At 35.7% G+C, this 24,615-nt stretch overlaps 1 pseudogene; it reads right to left on the bottom strand.

Annotated features, from left to right (window-relative positions):
- Nucleotides 1-21,809: 21,809 nt before the first annotated feature.
- LOC148209576 (uncharacterized protein At3g28850 pseudogene) lies at nt 21,810-24,055 on the bottom strand (annotated as a pseudogene).
- Between the last annotated feature and the right edge of the window lie 560 nt (nt 24,056-24,615).

The raw sequence follows: 24,615 nt of genomic DNA, 5'->3' as shown, positions 1-24,615 counted from the left end.
AACTAGTTCTAAGGTGCTATAAATGCTTCGTTACCGCCAAAAACGATTTCGTTCAGGTGCGGGTAGCTCCAATCCAAGTCTATGGGGCGTGGGTTGCGTAGATCGGGCTGTTAACAGACGTGGGTAGTCGCCGAACACCAAAAACCCACTGTTCGAAAATTTCCGCTGTCACCGCCGCACGCCGCTGCACCTGCTACACACCGCTGTCACGAACGGGCAATCCCCTGTTGTCACCGTCGCATGTCGCTAGCACGAATGGAGCTGCCGCACGCTGCTGCCAGGAACGGAACGTTGCCCGCTGCATGCTGCTGTCCTGAACACACCGTCGCGCCCGCCGCCGTGGATTGAAGTCGTCGCCGCGCGCCGCTGTCACGAACGGAGCGTCGCTCTGCTGCACGCTGCTACCCCGAACAAAACCGCCGCGCCTGCTGCCGTGGGCTGGGTCGTCGTGCCGTCGCCGGGTGCGGTCATCAGAGGATGGGCTCGCCGGCGATGGCTGTGAGGCAGCACAAGGAGAGGAACTTGTTTTCCTAGAAGACAAACATGAAGGTGGGGGAGGCTAGGGTTTCCTTTTCCTCTATTTTGTTCTCTTTTTGTTTTAGTTTCCAAATAGTTAGGGTTTTAGGAATTTGATTAATCTAACACATGACCCTTACCTTGGGTAAGTTTTGGGCTTTTAAGAAAGCCCACTTAACTAATAATTTGGTTGAAGGAAAACAAGATTCATGAACTCCAAATGATTAAAATTGCAGTCCTCACCTCCCTATACTTAATTAGTTCCACTAATAGGATTAAGCAACCGACCCAACGACCCAGGACAAGGCCACAGCAAAACACTCATTGTCATAACTCACAACAATTACCGTAGTAGTTCAAAATAATTGGCATAGAGCAATTAGATAAGTTTAAAATTATCTCTAAGAAAGAACCCCTGGGATTTGAGGGTAACCGGACCTGAGTAACGCGGGGCCTGACCTACGTTACACAATGATTCCAACGATTTTCTTGTTAATTTTTGTTTATAAGGCATCTTGATAGGGGGAGTTTTATAAAACTTGTGTCAAATGCCTTTTTGTCCATTATTTAGGGGGAACCTTAATGTTTCTTATTTATTTTTCTTAGTTGTCTTTTTTGATTGATTCGAAAAGGGGGAGAGATATTAAGAAAAATGAATAATCTTGTGAGAAATTGTGTTACAATTAAATTTATGTTTGTCTTGATTGTGCTTCATGCTATCTCACACACCACTTTGATTACATTTTTCTTCAGTGGTTTGTCATCATCAAAAAGGGGGGAGATTGTTGGCTTTTTTGCCCTTAATCTCGGTTAATTAATTTAATTAATTAATGTTTTGATGATAACAAACACAGTTAGTATTAATTGTTTTTGGTGTGTAAGAATTATTGTTATAAAGCATAATTTACTATAAGCTTCAATCATATTATATGATTTATTGTAATACATATTTTGTTATTTGACAATTTTAGCATTTTAAAGTGTCTATAGCGCAGAGCTCGATACAACGATTCCAACGACATTTGAGTTGCCCAAATCGGAGCTCAAAGGAAGAAATTATGACAAAAACAAATTGAAAGGAAACATACCGAGAGGATGATGTGGCGGCTAAATCAACTAAGCGGACTAGTAAAATAGTGACACGTGGCAAGATGTATTTACTTAAAAAAATGGAGAAATGAAAATGAAAAGAAGGAAAAGAAATAAATTAAAACAAAATATATATATATATAAAAGTTACCATTGGAAGTTTAAGAAGTAAAAAAAAAAAAAATTGTCAAATGTATGATTTGATTTGATTGGAAAAAAAACAAAAAAACAAAGAAAGAAATAAAGGAAAGAGCGGTTGATTTATATATTATTATTATTATTTTATTCAATTAATTTTCAATCTTTCATTTTTAATGATTAAATATCCAATGGTCCAAATTCAATTTCGATTTCAAATTTATTTTCAATTTTCATTCTCTGTTTAAACCCTTCATTCTCTCAAAATTTGTAACACTCATTCTCTCCCAATTTTCTCTCTAATTCATACCTTGTTAATCTATCTTCAAAGCTTCAATTTTTGTTCTAAATTCTTGAGGGAGATTTTATTTGACAGATATTGTGCTTATAATTTTATTTTCTGTTAGCCATTTTAGGGCATTTATTTTGTAAGAATTTTTCTTACAAAATTTGTGAGATAAATTTGTATATCTACTCTTTGAGAGAGTTTGTAAGATTGTGCCTTCAAAATTCCAAATCTTTGTAAGAGTTGCTGTTGAGCTTGAAAAAGAGCATTTGTAACGGTTTGATCTTGAACCGTGGAAAAGATCAGGTTCGTTCTTGCTCCCGTAAAAAGAACCTTGTACTGGTTGGACTCTAAGCCGTGTAAAGAGTCAAGTTCTTCAATTGAATACCCAAGTGGAGCATCGGAAGTGGAGTAGGCCGATTGTTGTCGAACCACTATAAAATTTCCGGTGTCATTTTCTATAACCCTACTCTATTTAATTTTTGTAATTAATTTTCTTTATTATAAATTGCATGAAATTAATTGCTATAATTTGTTATTCATATTTATGTGCAATACTTGGGTGGTGAAATTAATTAGGATGTTTGTGTTTCTAATTTATTGTTTAATTTGTGATAAAATTAATTGTTCCTAAAAAGTTTACTTATTTGTTTAATTTGGGCCCACCGTGTTAAAAAGTTTTAAAAGTTTCATTAAACCCTATTCACCCCCTCTAGAATTGTCATACCAATCCAACAGTATGTTGATACATTATAATATAAAGTGAATTTTGAATTGGATTCAAAATTACGAGGGAGATGGATATTAGAATTTGATTCTAATATAGTTGATTAATTTATGTTTAATTTAATTGAATATGATTTAATTAAATTAATGTGATATATTAATTTGGTTAAATTAAATTAGATTTAATTTAATGAAATTAATAATTCTTTTTCTTTTTATATAATTAAATTCGATTTAGTTAACTATTATTTTAATTAAAATAAAAGAAAAAAAAAAGAAAAAAAAAAGGAAAAAGAACATGGGAGGTGACCTCCCACTTTCCACCATTAATGATGGAAAGTGGGGAGGTCTTCCCATGGTGGGAAGTGAGTGGGGAAGTGGTGACTTCCCCCTCCCTCCCCTTCCCTATAAAATGGAGGCTCTCCCAATTCCTTTTTAATGCTTCCTCGAACGTTGGTTAATAGAGTTTCCGAAAACTCTAACGAGAAAATCTCCCTCTTGATTTTTCAATTTCCCTTTCAATTATAAGACGGTTCCCACAAACCGAGTTCTTAACGTCTAGAGGATAGCGAGGAAGACTTTGTGGTGGCGTTGATATCTACATTGAAGAGGTGTCTTCAAAGGTATGTATCACTAACTTTTTGTTATTCATGCTTATGTGTTTTTTCTTTGTTGCAATTCTAAAACAAGATCGAAGCACACGCGTTCCCGCGCTTCCGCTGCGGGATCCGATCCCTTCAGTGACAAGAGTTAGAAAGTATTTGGGAATAGTGAAGAGCCTACGAGCTAGGAGATGTGGATTGTGTTACTTTTAACGCTTATTGTATGTTGTCAACCTTTACAACTTATTGATTGTTTGAATATCCAGTTAATATATCGTTTAAATATCGTATGTTAGTATGCTGGTGGTGTTTAGTTAGTGAGGGCTACTTATGGAGTTTTTTATATACTCACCCCCGTGCAATTATTGTTTTCAGGTAAAGATCCAGGTTATGACCATGGTGGTGACGTACAGAGCGCTCGACTGAGGAAGGACCATTAGGTTGCGTTTCATTTTTTTCTCCCTTATACTATTAGGATAGTGGATTTTTCCTTTTGTTTTGGACATTCTAGTAAAGTGATGTTTAGGTGTGGCCTTGGTGGCGTTGTCTAATGTGTCTGAACATTTTGTTGCCCTTGAGTCTATGTTTTCTTTTGATTATTTAGTTTTGCTACGAGTATTGGCTATTGAATAAACACGATTATATGTTTGTTAGCCCACGGAGGGCGAGTTGACTTCTTTGATTATTGGAGAACTTTTGAACCTTTTAAACCTTGTTGGTTTTCATTGTGTGTTAAGGGAAGAGTCGGTGCAGGTAGTTGGGTAAAGTTACCCCAAGTATGCTATGGAAAATAGGGGCGTTACACAAAATATTTTTCTTTATATTTAGCACATAATAGACATTAGAGATAAACACATGCTTCCCATTCTTCAAATTGATCAAAATCTTAACCTTTCCCTTTACTGGAATTTTTGTAGCATCACGAAATATGATATCAAGATTTTTGTAGCATCACAAAATATGATATCAAGATTTTTGTAGCATCACCAACAGATTCATCCAATTCTACGAACATTAATTTACTTCTGTACATGTGGTTGTTTGCACCACTATTAAGATACCACGAACTGTTATCACATGTTTCTTCATCCCTACATGCTAAAAGCAAAGATTCCTCACTACTTTTAACATATTCTACAGCGTAATTGGCATTTTCTTCAACTTTATTTCTGCACTACCATGAATAATGGCCGAATTTATGATAATTCTAACATTTAACTCGACTTTTGTCATATCTTCTGTCATCATTAGATCTTCATCCATACGACCTCGAATAATTTTGTCTGCCACGACCCCTTGATGAATTGGAGTTGAATTACTCTCATCAAACTTTCTTTGACCAAAGTTTCCTCAACCACGACCTCTGAAGTCACCACGTCCACGACTTCTACCACGGCCTTGACCTTGATAACATTTTTGTTGGCTATCTTCTTATCTTTCAACTGCAACTTTGCTCGATTGTTTGTTTATTTTTCTTGAGAAGCTTCTCCTCATGAGCTTGCAAAATACCCATGAGAAATGAACACTATGCTCAAATTCTTTGATTCTTCAATTACTACAACGATGAAATTAAATTTTTCATTCAATGAGCAAAGTATCTTTTCAACTACTTGCTCATCATTTATCGTCTCATCATACCTCTTCATTTCATTTACCACGGTTAGCAATCTCGAATCGTAATATGAAATTGATTCAGACTCCTTCATATCTAATGCTTCATAATCACCTCTCAATTTTTGGAGTCGGATTTCTTGACCCAATCAACTCCTTTATAAGTATTCTCCAAAATTTACCATGCTGGCATTGCAACGGTGCTCCAGAAATCTTCTCAAAATTTGTATCATCATGGCTTGTGAACTTATATACTCCTTAGATTTGATTCTAATCGGCACACTCATGTGGTCGGTCCCACATTTGTTTTTTATTTATAACATATCCCAAAGAACTATTAAATTTGAACATTTTATTATAAAACTGAATTTTTGTTCGTTACTATCTTTCAGAAATCTAATCCACAAAATCTCAAAATCTGATGGGGCGTGCGGATGGGACAACTAGGGGTGGCAGAATTCTTTGTTGCAGCATTTGAGGCGGACGCGATGCTTGCTGTCGTCGGGCTCGACGTCTGAGGTAGTCGCAATGCTTGTTGTGGCGGGCGACGGTCGACAAGCGATGAGATGGGACGACGTGTGATGGCGACAGTCGACAGTCGACAGTCGGCAATCAGCAGGTGACGGGACGGGACAAGTGGTGGTGGTGGAAGCAGCAGCAGAGTTGGAGACCAAGAGGTGGCGACAGATGGCGGGAAGGGGAAGATGTGGGAAAAAAAAGAAACCCCTAATGTGAAGAAGGAAGGAGAAGATGAGAAAATTGAAAAAACCTTTCAAATCACAAGGTTAGATGCCAATAATGATATCTACCCATCCCAACTAGGAATTTTAAAGTTTAGATTTTATATTTTAAAAGTTAAAACTATTAAATTTCAAAATCTACCTTAACAAAATTTTAACATCTACTTTCAATTTTTTATTTCAAAATAGAGAATCAATTTTAAAATTAGATTTTAGTTGTTTTTATTTTTCATTTTTTGATTTATTACCATTGATTGATTCCGTACAATTAAGGCTCATTGTTTTTGTTATTCTCTTTACAAATAAATCCCTAAAATCGAGTACATGTACTTAATTTGTTACAGGGTATATTTGTCTAAAATATTATTAAAGATTCTAAAAAAAATTCAATTGAGTCATTTGTATGTTTGGCCATTTTTCAAAACATCTTATTTATTTGGAACATTCCTGCAGTTGTCCCAAATAATTTTTAGAAACAGTCCTTCTTTACATATTGATTGATTTAAATACATTGAAATCCAACTTAATAAGAAAAAAGAACAATAACAAGAATATACTTCAATAATGGACCTTCATTTTAAGGTAAAATAACAAAAACTTCACATACTTAATTTAAATAAAATAAAAAGAATAAAATGTGTACCAAATAATATCCTCAGCACCAAGAAAGAATGAACTCACTCCAACGAAAAGTAACCCCAAACCGCAAAGAAATCTACAAAGAAAATAGGGTATTTAGGAATGAGAAAGAAAAATATAAAATTTCAAAGAAGATAAATATACCTAAGAGTCAAAACTGAGCAATCTTTGGCAAAAATGGTGAAGTTTGTTGACCGGTGTGTGCAGTGGTTGATAGGAGAGCAGAGGAATGAAAAAGGAATCGAAAACATAAATATGGGAGAAGAAGAAGGGATTTTGATTAAACAGGGGTTTTAGCGACAGAAATAACCCCAAAATTGCATCAATTTTAAAAAAGAAACCGCGCTCTTTTTTCTCGTTTGGCATTTGACGTTGCATCAATGACTTTAAGCGACAAAATCCTTTTTATTGCTACTTTAAGCAACGGAAACGCTTTTCATTGCTACTTTAAGCGATGAAAATGCTTTTCGTTAGGGGTGTAAACAGCTTGGGTCGGGTCGGGTTTTGGGAAAAACCGACCCGAACCGAATCTTCTCACTTTTATCAAAATTTGATTCTCCATGCGTTGGTTCAACAGTAGATATATTATATCTTGGGAAACTTTTCTATCCAAAAGACTTGGAGTAGTATGCGAGTCATAAAGAATCTTATTTTCCAACTTACTACTCTTTATCTCAACAATGGGCATGTTATCACAAATTAAATTGCAATCAATAGGAGTGTCATGCATGGGTGTGCAGTTGTCAAGCTCACTACTTTCCTTTTCAACCATAGGCATAGAATCATGTAAGTCATTGCAATCAAATAAAATAGAATCTTCATGCATATCATCACAAGGTAATTTATGGTCGACCTCTTTTGAACTTACCTTGAGGCTCTCGGCCTTATCACCTTGGTTGGGGGTACTTACCTTTTCCTCTTGGATGTTGGTAGCCTCCTTGATTGCAACCTCTTTCATTATTTCCTTCAACTTGGTAGCCTCATTGGTTCTGAACTCCTTTCTTCTTTCCTCCAACTTTCTTTGGTCAATTTGAATTTCTTTTGGAGGTAAGGGAAGTAATGCGGTTTTCTTGCCATTTTTTTCAAATGAGTACTTGTTGTGAAAACCATCATACTTTACCTTTTTGTCATATTGCCACGGTCTTCCAAATAAAAGGTCACAAGCATGCATAGGTATAACATCACAAATAATTTCATCTTTATATCTATCTATTGCAAAAGAAACTCTAACTTGACTTTGGATCTTTATTTCAACACTACTAGTTAAACCTTGCAAATTATATGGACATGGATGTGGTGTGGTGGCTAAGTTCAATCTATCCACTATATAGGTGCTAATTACATTACTGCAACTACCACAATCAATATGAATGCTACAAGGTGTGGTATTTATTATGTATCTAGTGTAAAAAAGATTACCAAGGAATCTTCCCTAGATTGTGCATTGAGAGATCTCCTAGCATCTAATGAGTACTTACATTGTGGACTTACTCCTTCTTGGGAGTTAGTGGTGGCTTATTGTGAACTCTTCATTCTTGACTCCATAACTACACAAGCAAAGGTTAGTAATATAAAATATAACTCACTCTCTCCCTTACATGTCCTCTCGACTTCTCTTTTTTGGGTATGGGGGATTGTTGGATGTGGATACCCTCTGGAGATGCTCCCTTGAATGCTCGTGGCGAATCGGTCTTAGAACAAGTGAGTATAAGCCTACAAGCAACTTGCAAAAATATCCTTTTTTTTTACTAGGGGTCAATGGTATAGATGATACCAAAGACAAGACTCACAAGAAATATCAAATGATAGTTACAATGATACCAAATGATATTTATGAAGAATAAAGCAAGATATGAACAAGAATGATAAAGACAACCTTAAGCCTAAGACTTTTGGTTCTATAGACTCAACTACAATATGCAAATTGAAGTTAAAGCTAAACAAAGAAAGAATTATGCAAATAAAATTAATGAACTCAAAAAAATTAACTAAAAAGATGTACAAATCCAATTTATAGTGCAAACACACACAAAAATAGTCTTACCAACAAAACAGTGGACTTTGCGGTACATAGGGTAGCTTTGGGTTAGGGGTGTGTGATGTATACAAGTCGGATGAGGCTCCAACCAGTGGCAAATGTTAGCACAACAAGTGTACTTGAAGTATGTGGGCTGCCAAAAGGTTTGGAATTCGTTGGAGGGGGTTGCTCTCTCAAAGAAAATTCTGAGGTTGCAGAAATGGTCTCTCTCGGGTGGCCTAGTGGGTTATGCGGCTGTCCTCCTTATTTTGAGCTGTCTAAATAGGTCAAAATTATCCAACAATAATTTTAAATCAAAATATAATCAATGTTAGAATTACTTACAAAAAAAAATCGATTTGGACAAGATTTGGTGGCCCAAAGATTTCTCCAAGAACGTCCAGCTTCAAATTTAAAAAGTTATCTGCTTGAACATCTTCTCTTCTTTCACCGATAACTTCTGCTACAGACCTCGGATGGCAGCGATCTAAATGTCTCTAGAAAGCACTTTCAAAGACCTTTAATTGATACCTGATTTGACTATATTCAGCAAAAAAGTCAGCAAGATATCAATCGTCGAATTTGGGACATTGTTTCTTCGACGGCTGCAGGATTTCCAGATTACACAGTGTTTTCGAAAACGTGATAACTCCCAAACCACTTATTGAAAATTACCAATTCAGAGCTTTATAGAAATCTAACACAGAGATTTTTCAAATGACACTGGTTTCACTCAATTTGAACTTCTGAACAAAAAGTTATGGATTTTTTAAGTCAGCTCTGGGTTTAAAGAAATTTTCAAAATAAAAAATTCTGTTGCAAGAATGATAGATCGATGGTATGTGGAAGACAAAAAACAATGGATGAATTTTTATGAGATTTTTTGATAAAGGAATGTAAAGACAAGACTGAAATTTAAAGACAGAAAATAAACATATATCCCGGTCTAGAGCCTCAGCTCTAAAACGAAATGATACACGACAACCCAAGCGTATTGAGCTACTCGAGCCACAACTCACTTGAATCCAATCGTATAGATGGTTCAACCCGAAAGGCCAAGGTTAGAGGGATTATCTTTGCAGTCGTTACCTTGAGCAGACAGATGACTCACTATGCTCGAAGCCGGAAACACTCCACGAGTTAGATGACCAATCAAACAAGCATGCTCCGATGGGTTTAAATATGAAGGTCTAAGTTCAACTAGACAAAGGGATTCGAAATTTGAGAAGGGTTTGCACGAGGCAAGGGGTGAGAACACTCTCAATTCTATTCAACTTCAATAATCCAAGGGTGTGGTACAATGGAGGGGAACATGCCTATATATAGGCCAATGCCCTTGGTCTTTTAAGGAAAATAATAAAATTAAAAAGAAAATTAAAATTGATTAATTCCTAAAATGTCTAAAACTTGCCTAAAGATGAAATTTAAAAATGATAAATAGAATAAATAAATCCAAATCAAATCCCACAACATAATCCATTAAAATAAGAAGGAAATCGTTTCCTTAAAAGAATGGAGTGGGTGGCAATGCAAGGCAAGTTGAGGGCCATGGGAGGTGGCAACATTAATGGTGGAGGTGCCCATGGTGGCTGTGGCGTGCGCGCAAGGAAGCTGGCGTTGGTGGGCACGTGCATGGGCAGCGTGTAGGGCGTGCGTGCGCGGGGGCGTGGGCAGATGAGGCGCACAGGAGCGCTGGCACGGTAGGCAAGCGTGCGGGTGGCATTGCATAGGCGCGCGCTGGAATGTTGGAGGCAAATGGCGTGCAGATAGGTGAGGCGCTGGCACATAAGATGCGTGCAGGGTGTGGGCGATAGGTAGTGTTGTCATCAGGCGGACGCGCTGCTGGCGAACGTGGAGGCAGGTTGGCATGGGTAGTGCGCGCTGGGCATGCGCGTGCTGAGCGGGCGCGCCGGCGCTATCGTGTGTGGGCGCGCGATGGCGCTTGAGATAGGAGACGATGTCGCGCGTGCAGACAATGTCGCCTTATAAGGTTAGCTCGTGATGGCGGGGTACGCTGAGTAGTCAATGTGCGTGCAGTGGGCTTGTTCTTCATGAAATCCATCCTCTTTTTAGGGGGCTTCCCATCTTTATCTTCCTCTTTACTATTGTAGGTTGATTCTTGGATCTCTCGCCCGAATATGATTACATATCATAAACAGCATTAGAAGTTTTCTTGTTGGCCAAAAAATGAGACATTTTACTAAATGATCCACAACAACTAGAAACGTTTGTGTTTTGGGAAGCCCTAGGATAAAATCCATAGATAGGCCTTCCCAAATGGTGGTTAGCATCGGTAAAGGAGAATAGACACCCGTATTTTGAGTTGTTCCTTTATTGGTTTGGTATGTGATGCATTTAGAGACAAAACTAAACACATTTTTTCATAATTGGGGCGAATAAAAATGAGTAAACACCAAATGTAATGTCTTAGAAGTTGAATCTGCTTCTCGTATTGGAATTTTGGAAAACATTGGCTGATTCTCCACGAGGGAAAGCTCTTTCCAGATGGAGTAGTGCATCTCTGTCTTGAAAGCCCGCCCTACAGATAGGAGTTCTTTTTTCAAAGTGCCCTGCTAAAAGCCGCTATAGTGTAAATCTTTATAGTGTTTCCACTGTAATGTTGATAGACAATGGAAAAGGAACTGCCCGAAGTACTTGGCTGAGAAGAAGAAAGTCAAAGAAGGTAAATCCGATTTACTTGTTTTGGAAACTTGTTTGGTAGAGAATGATGATTCTGACTGGATAATAGATTCAAGAGTCACTAATCATGTTTGTTTTTCTTTGCAGGGAATTAGTTCCTGGAGGCGGAAGAGATGACTCTCAGAGTTGGAACCGGGAGGTCATCTCTACTGCTGCAGTTGGCAGCATCAAGTTGTTCTTTAGAAATAGATACATGTTATTAGATAATGTGTATATAGTTCCTAAGATTAAAAGGAATTTAATCTTTGTTGCTTGTAAGCTGAAAGAGTCCTTTTCCATTTCTTTTATTAATAATAAAGCGTTTACTTTTAGAAATGGTGTTTAGATTTATTCAGCTAAGTTAGAGAACAATTTGTATGTTTTAAGGCCTACTTTAACTAAAAGAATTCTAAATACTGAGTTGTTTAAAACAACAACACAAACTAAAAAACAAAAACTTTCTCCTAAAGAAAATGCCCATCTTTGGCACCTTAGGTTGGACTACATCAATCTCGTTAGAATTGGAAAATTGGTTAACAATCATCTTCTAAGCGAGTTAGAAGACAATTCTTTACCAATATGTGAGTCTTGCCTAGAGGGAAAAATGACTAAAAGACCTTTTACACCAAAGAGTCTTAGAGTCAAAGAACTCTTAGAACTTGTGCATTCAGACCTTTATGGTCTGACGAATGTTCAAGCTAGAGCAGGGTATGAATATTTCATCTTGTTCATAGATGATTATTCAAGATTTGGGTATCATTACCTAATGCAACGTAAGCCTGAAGCACTTGAAAAGTTCAAGGAGTATAAGACTGAAGTAGAAAATGTATTAGGTAGAATAATTAAAATATTTCGATTAGAACGTGGTGGAGAGTAAATGGATTTGAGATTCCAAGGCTATATGATAGAACATGGAATCACTTCCCAATTCACAGCACCTGGTACACCTTTGCAAAATAATGTATCAGAGAGGAGAAATAGAATTTTGTTAGACATGGTTTGGTCAATGATGAGTTATGCTCAGTTACCTTACTCGTTGTGGGTTTATGCAGTAGAGACAGCAGTTTATATCCTAAACGATGTTCTGTCAAAAAGTGTTTCAGAAATACTTTTTGAGCTATGGAGAGGTTGTAAACCTAGTTTAAGACACTCACAGTTTGGGGATGTCCAGCACATGTGCTCACGACAAACCCAAAGAAACTGGAACTACATTTAAGGGTATGTCTATTTGTAGGTTATCCCAAAGAGACGAGAGGTGGTTACTTCTTCGACCCCAAAGAAAATAAGGTATTTGTATCGACAAATGCCACTTTCTTATAAGAAGATTACATGAGGGATCATAAACCACAACGTAAAATGGTATTAAATGAAACTTCCAACAAAGCTATTAGTATGTCAGTAAGAATTGCTGACATTGCTGGCCCATCAACAAGGGTTGTTGACAGAGCCAGTACATCGAGTCAACATAATTATTCTCAAGATCAGAGAGGGCCTTGACGTAGTGGGAGGGTTGTGAGCCAACCTAACCGTTACGTGGTATTAATGGAATCCCAATTCATCATACCCCATGATGGCATTGAGGATCCATTGTCTTATAAACAGACAATGAAGGATGTTGACAAAGATGAGTGGGTTAAAGATGTGGATTAGGAAATGGAGTCTATATACCCTAATTTCGTCTAGGAGCTTTGTGGATCACCTTATGGGGTAAACCTGTATGTTGTAAATTGATCTACAAGTAGGAGAGAGATGCCAATGGGAAGGTATAGACATTCAAGGCTAGACTCGTGGCAAAGGGTTACACCCAATACGAGGAAGTTGATTATGAAGAAACTTTCTCCCCTGTTATCATGCTAAGTCTATCTGCATTCTCTTGTCCATTACCACATTTTATGACTATGAAATATGGCAAATGGACGTCAAGACTGCTTTTCTGAATGACTATCTTGATGAAAGCATCTATAAGACTCAACTAAGGATTCATAAAACAAGGTCAAGAGCAAAAAGTTTGCAAGCTTAAAAGATTCATTTATGGGTTGAAAACAAGCTTCTAGATCTTGGAACATAAGATTTGACACTACGATCAAATCTTATAGTTTTGACAAATATGTTGATGAATCTTGTGTTTATAAGAAGGTCATCAATACTACTGTAGCATTCCTAGTCTTATACGTGGATGATATCCTACTCATTGGGAATGATGTAAGCTTTCCCTCTGACGTTAAAAAATGGCTAGCAACTCAATTCCAAATGAAAGATTTGGGAGAAGCTCAGTTTATTCTTGGGATTCAAATTTTCAGTAATTGCAAAAACAACACGCTAGCCTTGTCTAAGGTATCGTATATTGACAAGATATTTGTCAAATATTCGAATAACTCTAAGAAGGGGCTTTTACCTTTCAGACATGGAGTTGCTTTGTCTAAGAAACAATGTCCTAAGACATTTCGAGAAGTTGAGGGCATGAGACATATTCCCTATGCGTCAGCTATGGGCAGCCTTATGTATGTCATGCTATGTACTATGCCTGACATATGCTACGTAGTTGGGATTGTCAGTTGATATTAGTCCAATCTAGGACTTGGTCATTGGACTGCAACCAAAATAATCCTTAAGTATCTTCAGACAACGAGGGACTGCATGCTAAAAATTTGTTGTACGGTTTAGAACCCTTTGTGCAAGTGTACACAACCGTTGTAGCAATTGATAAAAAGATCATATCCATAAGGATTGATAACTAAACACTTCAATATTTTGTTTAAGAAAACTAAATAAGCTTAATAAAAGTATGGTTGAATACAAAGACATCAGAATTTAAATGAAATAGTGCATAAAAAGCTTACTAACTAATTGAATAGAAAACAGATGAATACAGTTTGATTTTAGGAAAATGAATTAAACAGGGGTTAACTACTGATGTAACAAGGGTAAGGGGGAAGAATTTATGTGACTTCTTCTCGGCTCACGTAAACAATACTACAGCATGAACGATGTAATATATTAGCCAAACAGACATAGAATCTTCCCAGATTTCCCAGATTTTCTGCTATTACGTTTTAGGGCGAACATGCAGCATATCAGCACAGTTTATTTACTAGGTGAGCCTTATTCCTAAGTGCCCCCTCTAAACTCAAGTAGATCTAGCACGAGTTGAACCTAAACACTCCTTATTACAATTTTCCAAGAGCTAATAAAGAGGCATTCCAATATGTTGGCTAAGCACATTGAAAATCAAACGTTAAAAACGACTTCAACTAGTATATATATCATCATAAAAACCAAAGCAAAGTTTACAGCCCAAGAACAAGTTCACAACATCCTCCCCCTTAAAATAAACTTAGCTACACAAAGCCATACAGGAAAAGGGAAGAAGAAAATACAAAATCCGTGCATTTAAGAGTACAAAAGAAGAAGAAAAGGAAGAAAAACAGCATCCCTTCACTGTATCAGCTCCTTTTGTTGTCTTCTTCGGGTTCCTATCCAAGTGTCTTCCCTCTTCTCTCGTTCTCTCTATGGATTGATGAAGATTTCATTGGAGGCACCCTTGAATGCAAGCTTTTATACCCCTCCTCAATTTTAGGGCAACCAAAATGGATAAAACTGGGCCAGCTCAATTTAAGGTGAATCTGCATTTTATTGTAGTAAATTCTCAGGTAAAAGCTGTCATTGTTAGCTCTGACTTTTTCTACTTTTGAATCTGATATTGTAGCATCAATAATGCTGCATCAAAACATTCAAAATTAGGTCATTCTTCATAATTCTCAGCATTATCAGCAAAAATAAGGAGGATAGTGAATTTATAATATATCATTGCACAAAATCAGTGTAGATTGGGTGTTATAAGGCTATCCTTAGCTATTTTATATGAAATTTACACACAAATAACTCACTTTTGGAGAGTTATAACTTGTGTATGGTGCTAAGGATTTGATCTTTACAGGATATACTAACTCCGATTTTCAAACTGGCATGGATTCAAGGAAATCCGTCAAGAGCAGTGTTCACTTTCAATAGAGGGGATGTAGTTTGGTGAAGTGTTAAGCAAGGGTGGATTGCGGACTCCACAATGGAAGCTGAGTACGTAGCTGCTTGTGAAGCTGCTAAAGAAGCTATCTGGCTTAAAAAGTTTCTGATGAACTTGAAAGTCGTTCCAAACATGTCCCTGTCAATCACACTCTATTGTGATAATAGTGGTGTAGTGGCAAATTCGAAGGAACCTCGAAGCCACAAAAGAGGCAAGCATACAGAGAGGAAGTATCACATGATAAGGGAGATTGTGCAACAAGGAGACGTGATCGTCACGAAGATTGCTCCGTTTACAAAGGCTCTCATGGCTAAAGTGTTTGAGGGTCATCTAGAAAGTCTAGGTTTATGAGATATGTGCCATTTAATCTAGGGCATGTGGGAGATGTTATTGGTAGTTCATTGTAATACTAGTACATCCCACTCGCTTTCGGACAAGTGGGAGATTGTTGAGTTTTGTGCCCTTAGCTCGTGTATTTGTAATTAATGAATAAATTATTTATTCAATAAAGAGTTATTTTAGTTATCTCTTTGAATTACTCGTATTCCAATAAATTAAGATCCAAGGTTATTTAATGTAACTGGAATAATATATAACTTATATACGGTATATATTGAATATACAGTGTATATATTTAATATACAATATGTAATAAATATATAGTATATATTTGAAATACAAGTGGATAATGTTTCAGTAATAACCTAAATGGTCTATAGTACATGAATAAGGTTGGGTATCTTATCCTAGTAACGCTATGGTTACGGCCCGCTTTGTAATAGTTACAAACAATTCTATCTAGGTCGTTCATGTGGAGACATACTACTGGAGGTATTCTATACAATGAGTTTGTATAAGACCGGATCGCGAAATGATTAATCTTTAGTTATAACACCGTAAACTATCTAAATTAATATTTCATAGGATGACCAGGTAACTCGATCTTAATCCTGAGTGAGTTATGGACTCCTGCCTATAAGGGATCGTCCTTTGATTTGTACGGGTGAGAGTGGCCCAGGTTGCCAACTCAATAATCTTACCATTTTGGAGACGAGACCGAATGTGGAGCTAGGAACATAACTATGCAAGATGAAATTCACTTCTTCCCGACCTTAGGGTAAGTAGATGAGTGTTCCCTTAAATGTTGACTCCAGGACTTGAACAAGGTGTCTCACTCTCTCGCTAGCCCCAGAGCGACTTCTGTTTAATGGTCGGACTATAAATAAGTTGTTCATTAGAAGAGCAGTAGTAGTTAAGGTGCAAGATGTAACTTAATGGTAAAATGGTAATTTGACCTAGTTGAAGTTACGAACACTCGTGAAGGATTGACTTGCTGTCAATGGTCAATTTCTATGGACACAAAATATTCTACAGTGAGATGAGTGCAGCTGTTGGTCTTTAGTGGAGTGACCTACAGTTAACGAATGTTGATTAATATGGTTAATTCGTTTAATCAATTAATCTTGTACCGTTTGAGCTTCTGATCTGTAGGATCATTAGGTCCCCTTGGTAGTTCACAACGAGTAAAATGAGGATCAAGATTCATGAAAAAAATTGAAATGTTCAAATTACATATAAAAGAATGTATATAATGTATATAATGATACATTTTATTTTATATATATATAGATACATACTTTATTTTGAATAAAGATTTCAAATTAAACTATATATTAGGAAAGAAATATTTGAATAGAATTCAAATAATAATACGAATTGGATTCATATGAAAACTATAGGTTATACAAGAGAGATTTATTTGAATATGATTCAAATATATAGTTTTAATTAAATATGTGATATTTAATTCAAGGTTAAATAATTAATGGTTAATTATTCATTTATTTAATATTTATATTTATTAATTAATTATTAATTATATTAAAAAGCTTTATTTGAGATCCAATAGAAACTTTTATAGAAAACATAATATTAAAATAAATAACTCTTAATACAATAAATATAAAACATGAAACTAATGTAGAAGCGAAACCATGGCACAGCCCGCAGACATATTCGTCAAACACTTTGTACATCTTTGTTATTCCCTAAAGAAATAAGGGGAAAGGGGTGAGTATTAAAAATACTCCGTAGGTAACCCAGCTAACGGGGTCAAACATGCATACACACACGTAATGTAACATGAACACGTGGACCTAAAACTTTATCAATCAAATTCTTTTCCTTTTGATCAATGTGAGCAATTAACACATAACCCTACACACACGATATTAACTTCATTATGGTACATAGGTGGATTTCTTAGAAGACTCTACTCCCATTGATGGTAGTTGGTACCTAGATATTTATGGATATAAAAAAAAAACTTTTAACGCTATTGTTTTTTACTCTAAACCATCTTTGGGTTTGGAAGAGCCTTCCTATATATTGTAAAGATAAGGTTTGGAAAAATGATTGTAAAGGCGAGCAGATTACCACTGTGCCTAAAATTATTGCTTCGAAAAAACTAAAGAAATCGTGTTTAGGGTTGTAAAGGAAAATGGGGTCTCATAAATATAATGATATGACCAATTTTTGAGGGTTTTTTTGTATTATTTGTGGGTTCCAAAAACAAAAAGATGCATAGAATTGCTGCCTTTGCCTTCCTCATATTCAACATTGATTACACTTGAAGTCTCTTCTTTCAATGGAAATATCTCTCATTTCCCATCTCAAAAAAGTGCACTTCCTTTTCCCAATGGAACTCCATCCACTTGTTTTTTTCTTTATCACCAAATATTTTGGTCATTACTTTTATATTTTTAGGGAAATTGGGAATTTTTTTTTTTTTTTACTAATTGTTAACCATATTAGTGTTTCAATTATCCAACTCGATTTTAAAATAAAACCTTTTGTAAATCTTTCGAGATGTGGACACTTGTTTGGGAACTATTTTTAGGGACAGACTGGTTTGGTAACCTATTCAGACTCATTTGATAACGTTCTCATTCTTTGTTTATGTTTCCTCAATTTTAATAAACAAAAATAGTGATACTAACATGGATTCAAGAATTATAAAAAATTAGTTTGAAAAAAATTGGAAACAAAAACGAAAAACAAGATTATATATATATATATAAGAAACAAGAAATTTATCTTGCTTGTTTTCAAAAATTTATATACAATTTAAAAACTGTTTCTAATTAAAAACATAAATAATCTTAAAATGCTTAAGTTTCTCAATAAAATTGAAACGAAAAACAAGAAATGAGAATATTATCAAAATGAGTCATTCATTTCTTGTTTCTTGTTTCTTCTTTCCCTTTTTTAATAAATAAAACATATTTGGTAACACTTTATTGTTTCTTCTTCTCTAAATTTTTAAAAATTAATAAAAGAATTTTTCTTTAAATTAAATATTCAAAAATTTTATCTTATATTTATTTTTTTAATATCTATTATGCATTTTATAAATCAATACTATTAAAATAGTTCTTTTATTTATGTTTTGAAAAAAAAAGTGAAAAGTGAAACAAAGAAAAACAAGAAACTTGATTGTGTTGTTTTCAAAATTTCTATACAATTCTACCAACATTCCTTAAAAATGAGAAATGAGAAACGCAAGATTTACCAAAGGCTTATGTTTCTAAAAAATTAGAAACAAAAATAAAATGGTAATTGTTGTGACATTGGCTAGGGAAAGGAGTGTGGCACTTTTTGGGTGAAACCAAAAGCAAAGTTGTGCCCAAAACGTACCATATCATATTATTATAGATATACTTTGAGGTACTTGCAGTATTGTTGTCCTTAACAAGTGGTATCAGAGCTAGGTTAAAAAAACTTAGCTGTATGGGAGAAATGGGAGAAATCTTCAATGACCAAACAAGAATGGTTGGTGAGTCGTGAATTGTGGATGAGGGTGCAATAGTGGTCGACACAAGGTTCCCACAATTTGAACCGCCTGGATAGGAATTGGACCAATGGATGACTCATGAGGGGAGGCACGATGGTAATTTATTTTGGCTGAGAAGAAAAAATCCATTATATATATAAGTGAGTACAACCATATTTTTATTGACGCGAGGGGGGATTCGAACTTATGACCTCGTGGTCAGAGATATGTGTTAATTATTATGGAGCTGGGCTCATGTTGGCAAGAAAAATCAATTTTAATTTCAAATTAAAGTTTTCATTCATTTTACTTCAGAAATAAATCATCACTTGACAACCATTTTAATGATTTAATATAAGTAACATTCGCTTGAAAAATAATGGTTAAGAACAGAGGAGAACATAAATAGTTCATTATCTTGGCCCAATTAATTGATATTTATTACTTTTAATTAATTACTAAGCTCAATATTTAGGCCTATCTTGATTACTACTTGTAACTAATTTTGTAATATATCTTAAATGTTTCACATTAAAAATCAAGAGAGCGATTAAATATGACTTAGTTCAAACTTCAAATGGTGAAGAATTGGATCATATTTTGATTTTTTTTTTTTTATGTTGAGATGGTATGGTTGATAATAAACGGTCTTTCCCACTTCTGACAAGTGTGAAACCTGCTAACTTGAGCACAGTTCTATTAAAGTATCTATATCCGACTGAAAAATGGTGGATTAAAAATCCCACCCCAACCCCAACATATTTTGTACTGAAAAAAGTGACTCGACCAGTCTATTTTCAATCATCACCGATTTATTCACTTTTAACCTTGCCCCTAGCCACTATTATTTCTTTTGAAAACTCTATTTTTGTTCCACATTTGAAGATAACTTTTTTTTTGTTCACTCTTTCTATTATTTCTTTTGAAAACTCTATTTTTGTTCAACATTTGAAGATAACTTTTTTTTTGTTCACTCTTTCTTTTTGTGTAAGTTTCGAATTAATGAAAGCGAATTCAACTAAAAATAACTTTAAAAAAAGTTTAAATATTAGTCGGTTTATTTTAGTCCATGTATTTAAAAGTGATCCTTTTATTTCTTTCATTTTTAACTCATTTATTTATACACAACTTTAACATGACACCTCACTCTAATTTCTTGAAATATAATCATAAATTTGTATTAAGGCGTTTTCATTGTATATAAAATTTATGTTAAAATTTTATAAATAAGAACAAAATTGATCACTTTTTAAAAGTATATGGGACTAAAATAGACATTTTGAAGCCAATATGAGTGTAACTTGCTTGGAACGATGGATTAAAGAAAAGTAGCATGCTTCTCTCTTGTACTGATGGTGGCTTCTGTAGTGGTCGGCCCTTCTACGAGGACACCTTTTTGGTCGAAGAGCTCCTTTACTAGTACTAGTAAGGGTGCAGGAAGCAAAAAATCTTACGGGAAGACGTTTACCTCTCTACCTTCTCCTCTCAAAATACTAAGGGAGAGATTTCATCTCTTTCCTTCAGTAGCTCTTTCGGTTTCCCAAGGATAGCGGTAGCTGAGGTAAAGATCGGTACTTGTCTCCAATCAAAAGGTCATGCATTCGAATCTTCCACCCCCACTTATTGTACTAAAAAAAGAAATTTTAAAAATAAAAATAGACGTTTTAAAAATCATTATAAGGAAGAAGAAGCAAAATCATTTTTATAATAATAATAATAAAACTATTATCAAATTACTGTGTTTATAAATAATATCTCTACCAGTGGTACATCGAGAGAAATAAATGTTGAAGAATTTTGTGGCCCATACTTTTGACAAGAAGCAATTATCAATCACTTTTTTCTCTCTCTAGGGATGAATTATTGAGTAGTCCTTGTGAGGAAAATGTTATCAAACTTTTCATCATCTGGGCTGCATCTTCTCCCAGCAATTAAAACTAGACTATTAAATTTCGACATTTCTATCAACATAAAAGATAAAAGATATTTTCATAGTATTACGAAAAAGATCGATAAAATATAAAACATATCAACATAATATTAATTAACTATTTTTAATTTGATTATAAATTGTGAATGAATATAAATATTTGTTACCAGTTTTTTATTTTTATAACCTTTCCCGGTTTAAAACCTTGATTAAAACCCTCAAATATTCAGAAAAAAAAAAATTCTCTCTCTTCCCTTTTTTTTGGTTGAATTGAATGGACAATGGTGACTTTTAGCTCTATGTCGTTTTTGTTGAAATTTGGTTAAGATTTGCATCATAGAATAGAGAAATCTCGAATGTGTTTGAGAGTGATTTTAAAAAAAAAAATCATGTTATATTTTAAAATGATTTTAAACTTTCGTAAAATTATCTTTTTAACCTGCCAAACATGATTCGACCACGGTCATGTTAAAATAATTTGGACTGTGATTTTAAAAAATCAATCATACTTAATTTTTTTTTTTCAAAATTACTCGTTCTACCCTCGCGGAACTTTGTAAAAAGTGATTCTTCTTTTTTCAATACTATCTTTCAACAAGAAGATAGTGCATATTATCATTATGTCTATTGTTTTGGGGGCAAAAATAACTTTATTCTTCTCTCCCTTTCCAGAGATCTCAAAAAAAGTTTTATCTATATTTAATTCAATGGCTCTATGTCCTCTAATTCCTACCATATTCTCCAAAACCCTATGAATTGATTGAGATGTTTTAATTACTGTTGATCCAACTTTACAAATTAGTCATCAAACTTCGAGATTGAAAACCAGCCTTATTTTGACTTTGCTGGTTCACATTCCCAACATTATAATCAAGAGAACTAATTTGAGATAAAAATTTGGAAAGAAATTAAAACACTTAGAAAGCTAAATGCAAGAAGAGGTGAAAAGATCAGAAATCAGTCTCTCACAATCTTCAATGATGTATTATAAACGCCCTCTGTATTTGGTAATCTGAACACAAAAATCTTAGTAAGTATACAATTTTTTTTTTCTTTTTTTGTTTTCTCAGCACACATGATCATCAGGAGGAGGAAAATCCAATGTTTTTGTTTTTGGATGTTAGATTATTAATTATGTTTCTCTCCTCTTCTATCCTCCAAAAAAACAGATCAAGAAAACTGATCATCTTCACTGTACAAACAATGAGAAAAAAAAAAGAAGAAAAAAAAAGAAACACAGAAAAAACTTTGTTCTTCAGATTGTACCTTGAAATCCGCCATTAATGGCAGCAAATGGGGCATCTCACAAGCCCATTCTCATTGCAATCTGCACACCGCTGGAACCCATAATCACCCAATTCTTCTTCTTCTTCTTCTTCTTCTTCCTCTTCGTCCTCTTCTTCATAATACACTTTACAGCTCCCAAAACATGTCTCACATGGCACAAATCTGACATCTCCACACCCCTCACAGACTCCCCCATCGCCATTTTTGAGCTTCTCGCAACAATCAAGCAATTTCTCAAGATACCCATCTTCGTGGAGTCTGCGGATCTGTTCGGCCCCACCGATTTGGTTCCTCCCAATGAACACCATCGGCAAGGTGAAGCTCCTCCCTCCGCCATTTTTGCTCATCAGATCCTTGAGCTCCTCCTTGAACCCGGAATGCATCGACACGTCTCGCTCGTCCACGCGAACCCCAATTGCTCTCAGAATGGCCCTCACATGGCAGCAGTCTTCGTATGTCTTCCGAATCCCTCTCAGGCTCGTGAAGTACAGAATCACTTTGTCCCTGTAGAATTTGTCTGAATCCATGGCCGCCATGGCGAGGGGATGCTGATGCTGATGCTGCTGCTGCTGCTTCGTGTTCTCCACCGGCCGGAGGTGGAAAGGGTGGTCCGGCGAGAGCTGCTGTAGAGATTTCTTGAAGGATGCGATTACTTCCGGGTCGAAATCGGAATTCAAATTCTCGTAATCCTCTTCCTCTTCCTCTGTTTCTGCTTCTTCCATTTGGAGCCAGAGGGGTTTCTGATTCTGAGATGCTACGGCGGCGTTTTCTTCCGATTTGGTCTCCGGCCGATCAAAAGAGGGATCCATGACCATACGGCTGCTGAAATCGAACGAGAGGCTCCGGAATTTGCTCGGTGACCACAGAGGGCTCGATTCCTCCAGCCCTTCCATCAGCTCCCACGTATTGATCGTCTCCGGCTCTCCCGGCGGCGTTCTGGTCGGAGTTTTCGATACCGATTTAGGGATTTTCTCTGTGATTATACTCGACCAGCTCTTCGCTTCCGCCAATCCCGTCCTGAATTCCTCAATCGTCTTCTGATTCTGATCGTCGCCTCTGTGCGATTCGCGATAACAACCACCTCCACCTCCACCGCCACTGCCGCCGTGGGCGGTGATTTTATCGAGCTCCAGCGAGCCCAATGTGGAGGAGGTTAGGGCTACGACGTGGTAGCTGTCGCCTTTGGACTGCGGCGGATGATGAACTTGCATAGACAAGCTTCGAGAAATCGGCGAATACGGCCGCCGACAGTGGCGGCACCGGGGCGGCTTCGAGCTCGCGCAACCCATTTCTCGCCGGAAAACAAAAAAAGGCCAACAACAAAAACAGAGAAATGTTGTGCAGAAAAAGAAATCGAAAGAGATGATTGCATAAATGAATCGGGATTTCGAATAATTTTGGTGTCTGGAATCGGTTTGAATCAGATCGAAGAGAAATGGGGAAGAGTACGCGCAGAATGAGGTGGATTTCACGGATTAATCGAAGAAAATGAAAAATCATAGACAAAAACGGTTGAATTAATTCGATACGAATCTGAATCTTCGTCCAGAATCAACATCATTGAACAATAGCAAAAATCCCCAATCTCCTTCTCCTTCTCATTCGCCCTTTTTCTTCTTCATCTCAGAATTCGCAGAGGGAATCAATGAGAACAAAAGAGGAAAGTGGAGGAGCAGGGAGCATCAATGGCGGATGATGATGATGATGATGATTCCTGAGCGGAGAAATCGCGATTGAATCCGCACTGTGCCGCCCCCACCGCGATGAACAACCAGTTTCTCTCTCTAGATTTGGGGAGAGAGAAATGGGAGGAAGAAGAAGAACAAAGAAAAAGAAAAAAAAATGGCATTAAAAGTCAGAACCAGAACCGAAATTCAAGTTCGCGTTCTACTTATACAGTTACGCCTTTCCACAACAATCGAAACCGATTTTTAAAACTTTTTTTTTTATCAATTCATATAAGTTTTTCATATTTTTTCTTTTAATGTTACCAAATAATATTGTTCATGTTCTTAAAGTTTTATTTTTTTGGGTTAAATCATTCGATTTCTCCTTTTAGTCATCATATCTTAAAACTTTTAGATTTCTCTATCTCTATTCAGTAGTTGTATCTTAAACTTTTAGATTTACTTATAGTTTAAGAAATGATTTTAAATTTTGTTATTTAAAAATCGATAAATAATTTTAAATTCTTTGTCCGGTTTTGGAATTGAAATGATTTGAAATCAATATTTGAAATTGATTTGTTTGAATATTCATTGAAAATAAAAATAAAATAAAAAGTTTATTAATTTAGACTTTAAATCTAAATTTATTAATTAAAAATTAACATATAATAAGGTTAAATAAATAATTTACTTTGAAATGGTAAGAAATCGGATTCCAATGAGGTACAAAACCATGGAATTCATTTGAAATCTGTCAATATTTGAAATCTCTCAAAATTCTGAGATATCAGAGACCATAATAGATTTTGCCCACCCTGTAAAACACTCTGATGCC

This window comes from Momordica charantia (assembly GCF_013281855.1).
Source record: "Momordica charantia cultivar OHB3-1 chromosome 8 unlocalized genomic scaffold, Mcharantia_2.0 BLBB01000008.1, whole genome shotgun sequence".
NCBI lineage: Eukaryota > Viridiplantae > Streptophyta > Magnoliopsida > Cucurbitales > Cucurbitaceae > Momordica > Momordica charantia.
Note: the sequence above shows the minus strand (reverse complement) of the source record. Positions and strands in the feature narration are given on the sequence as shown.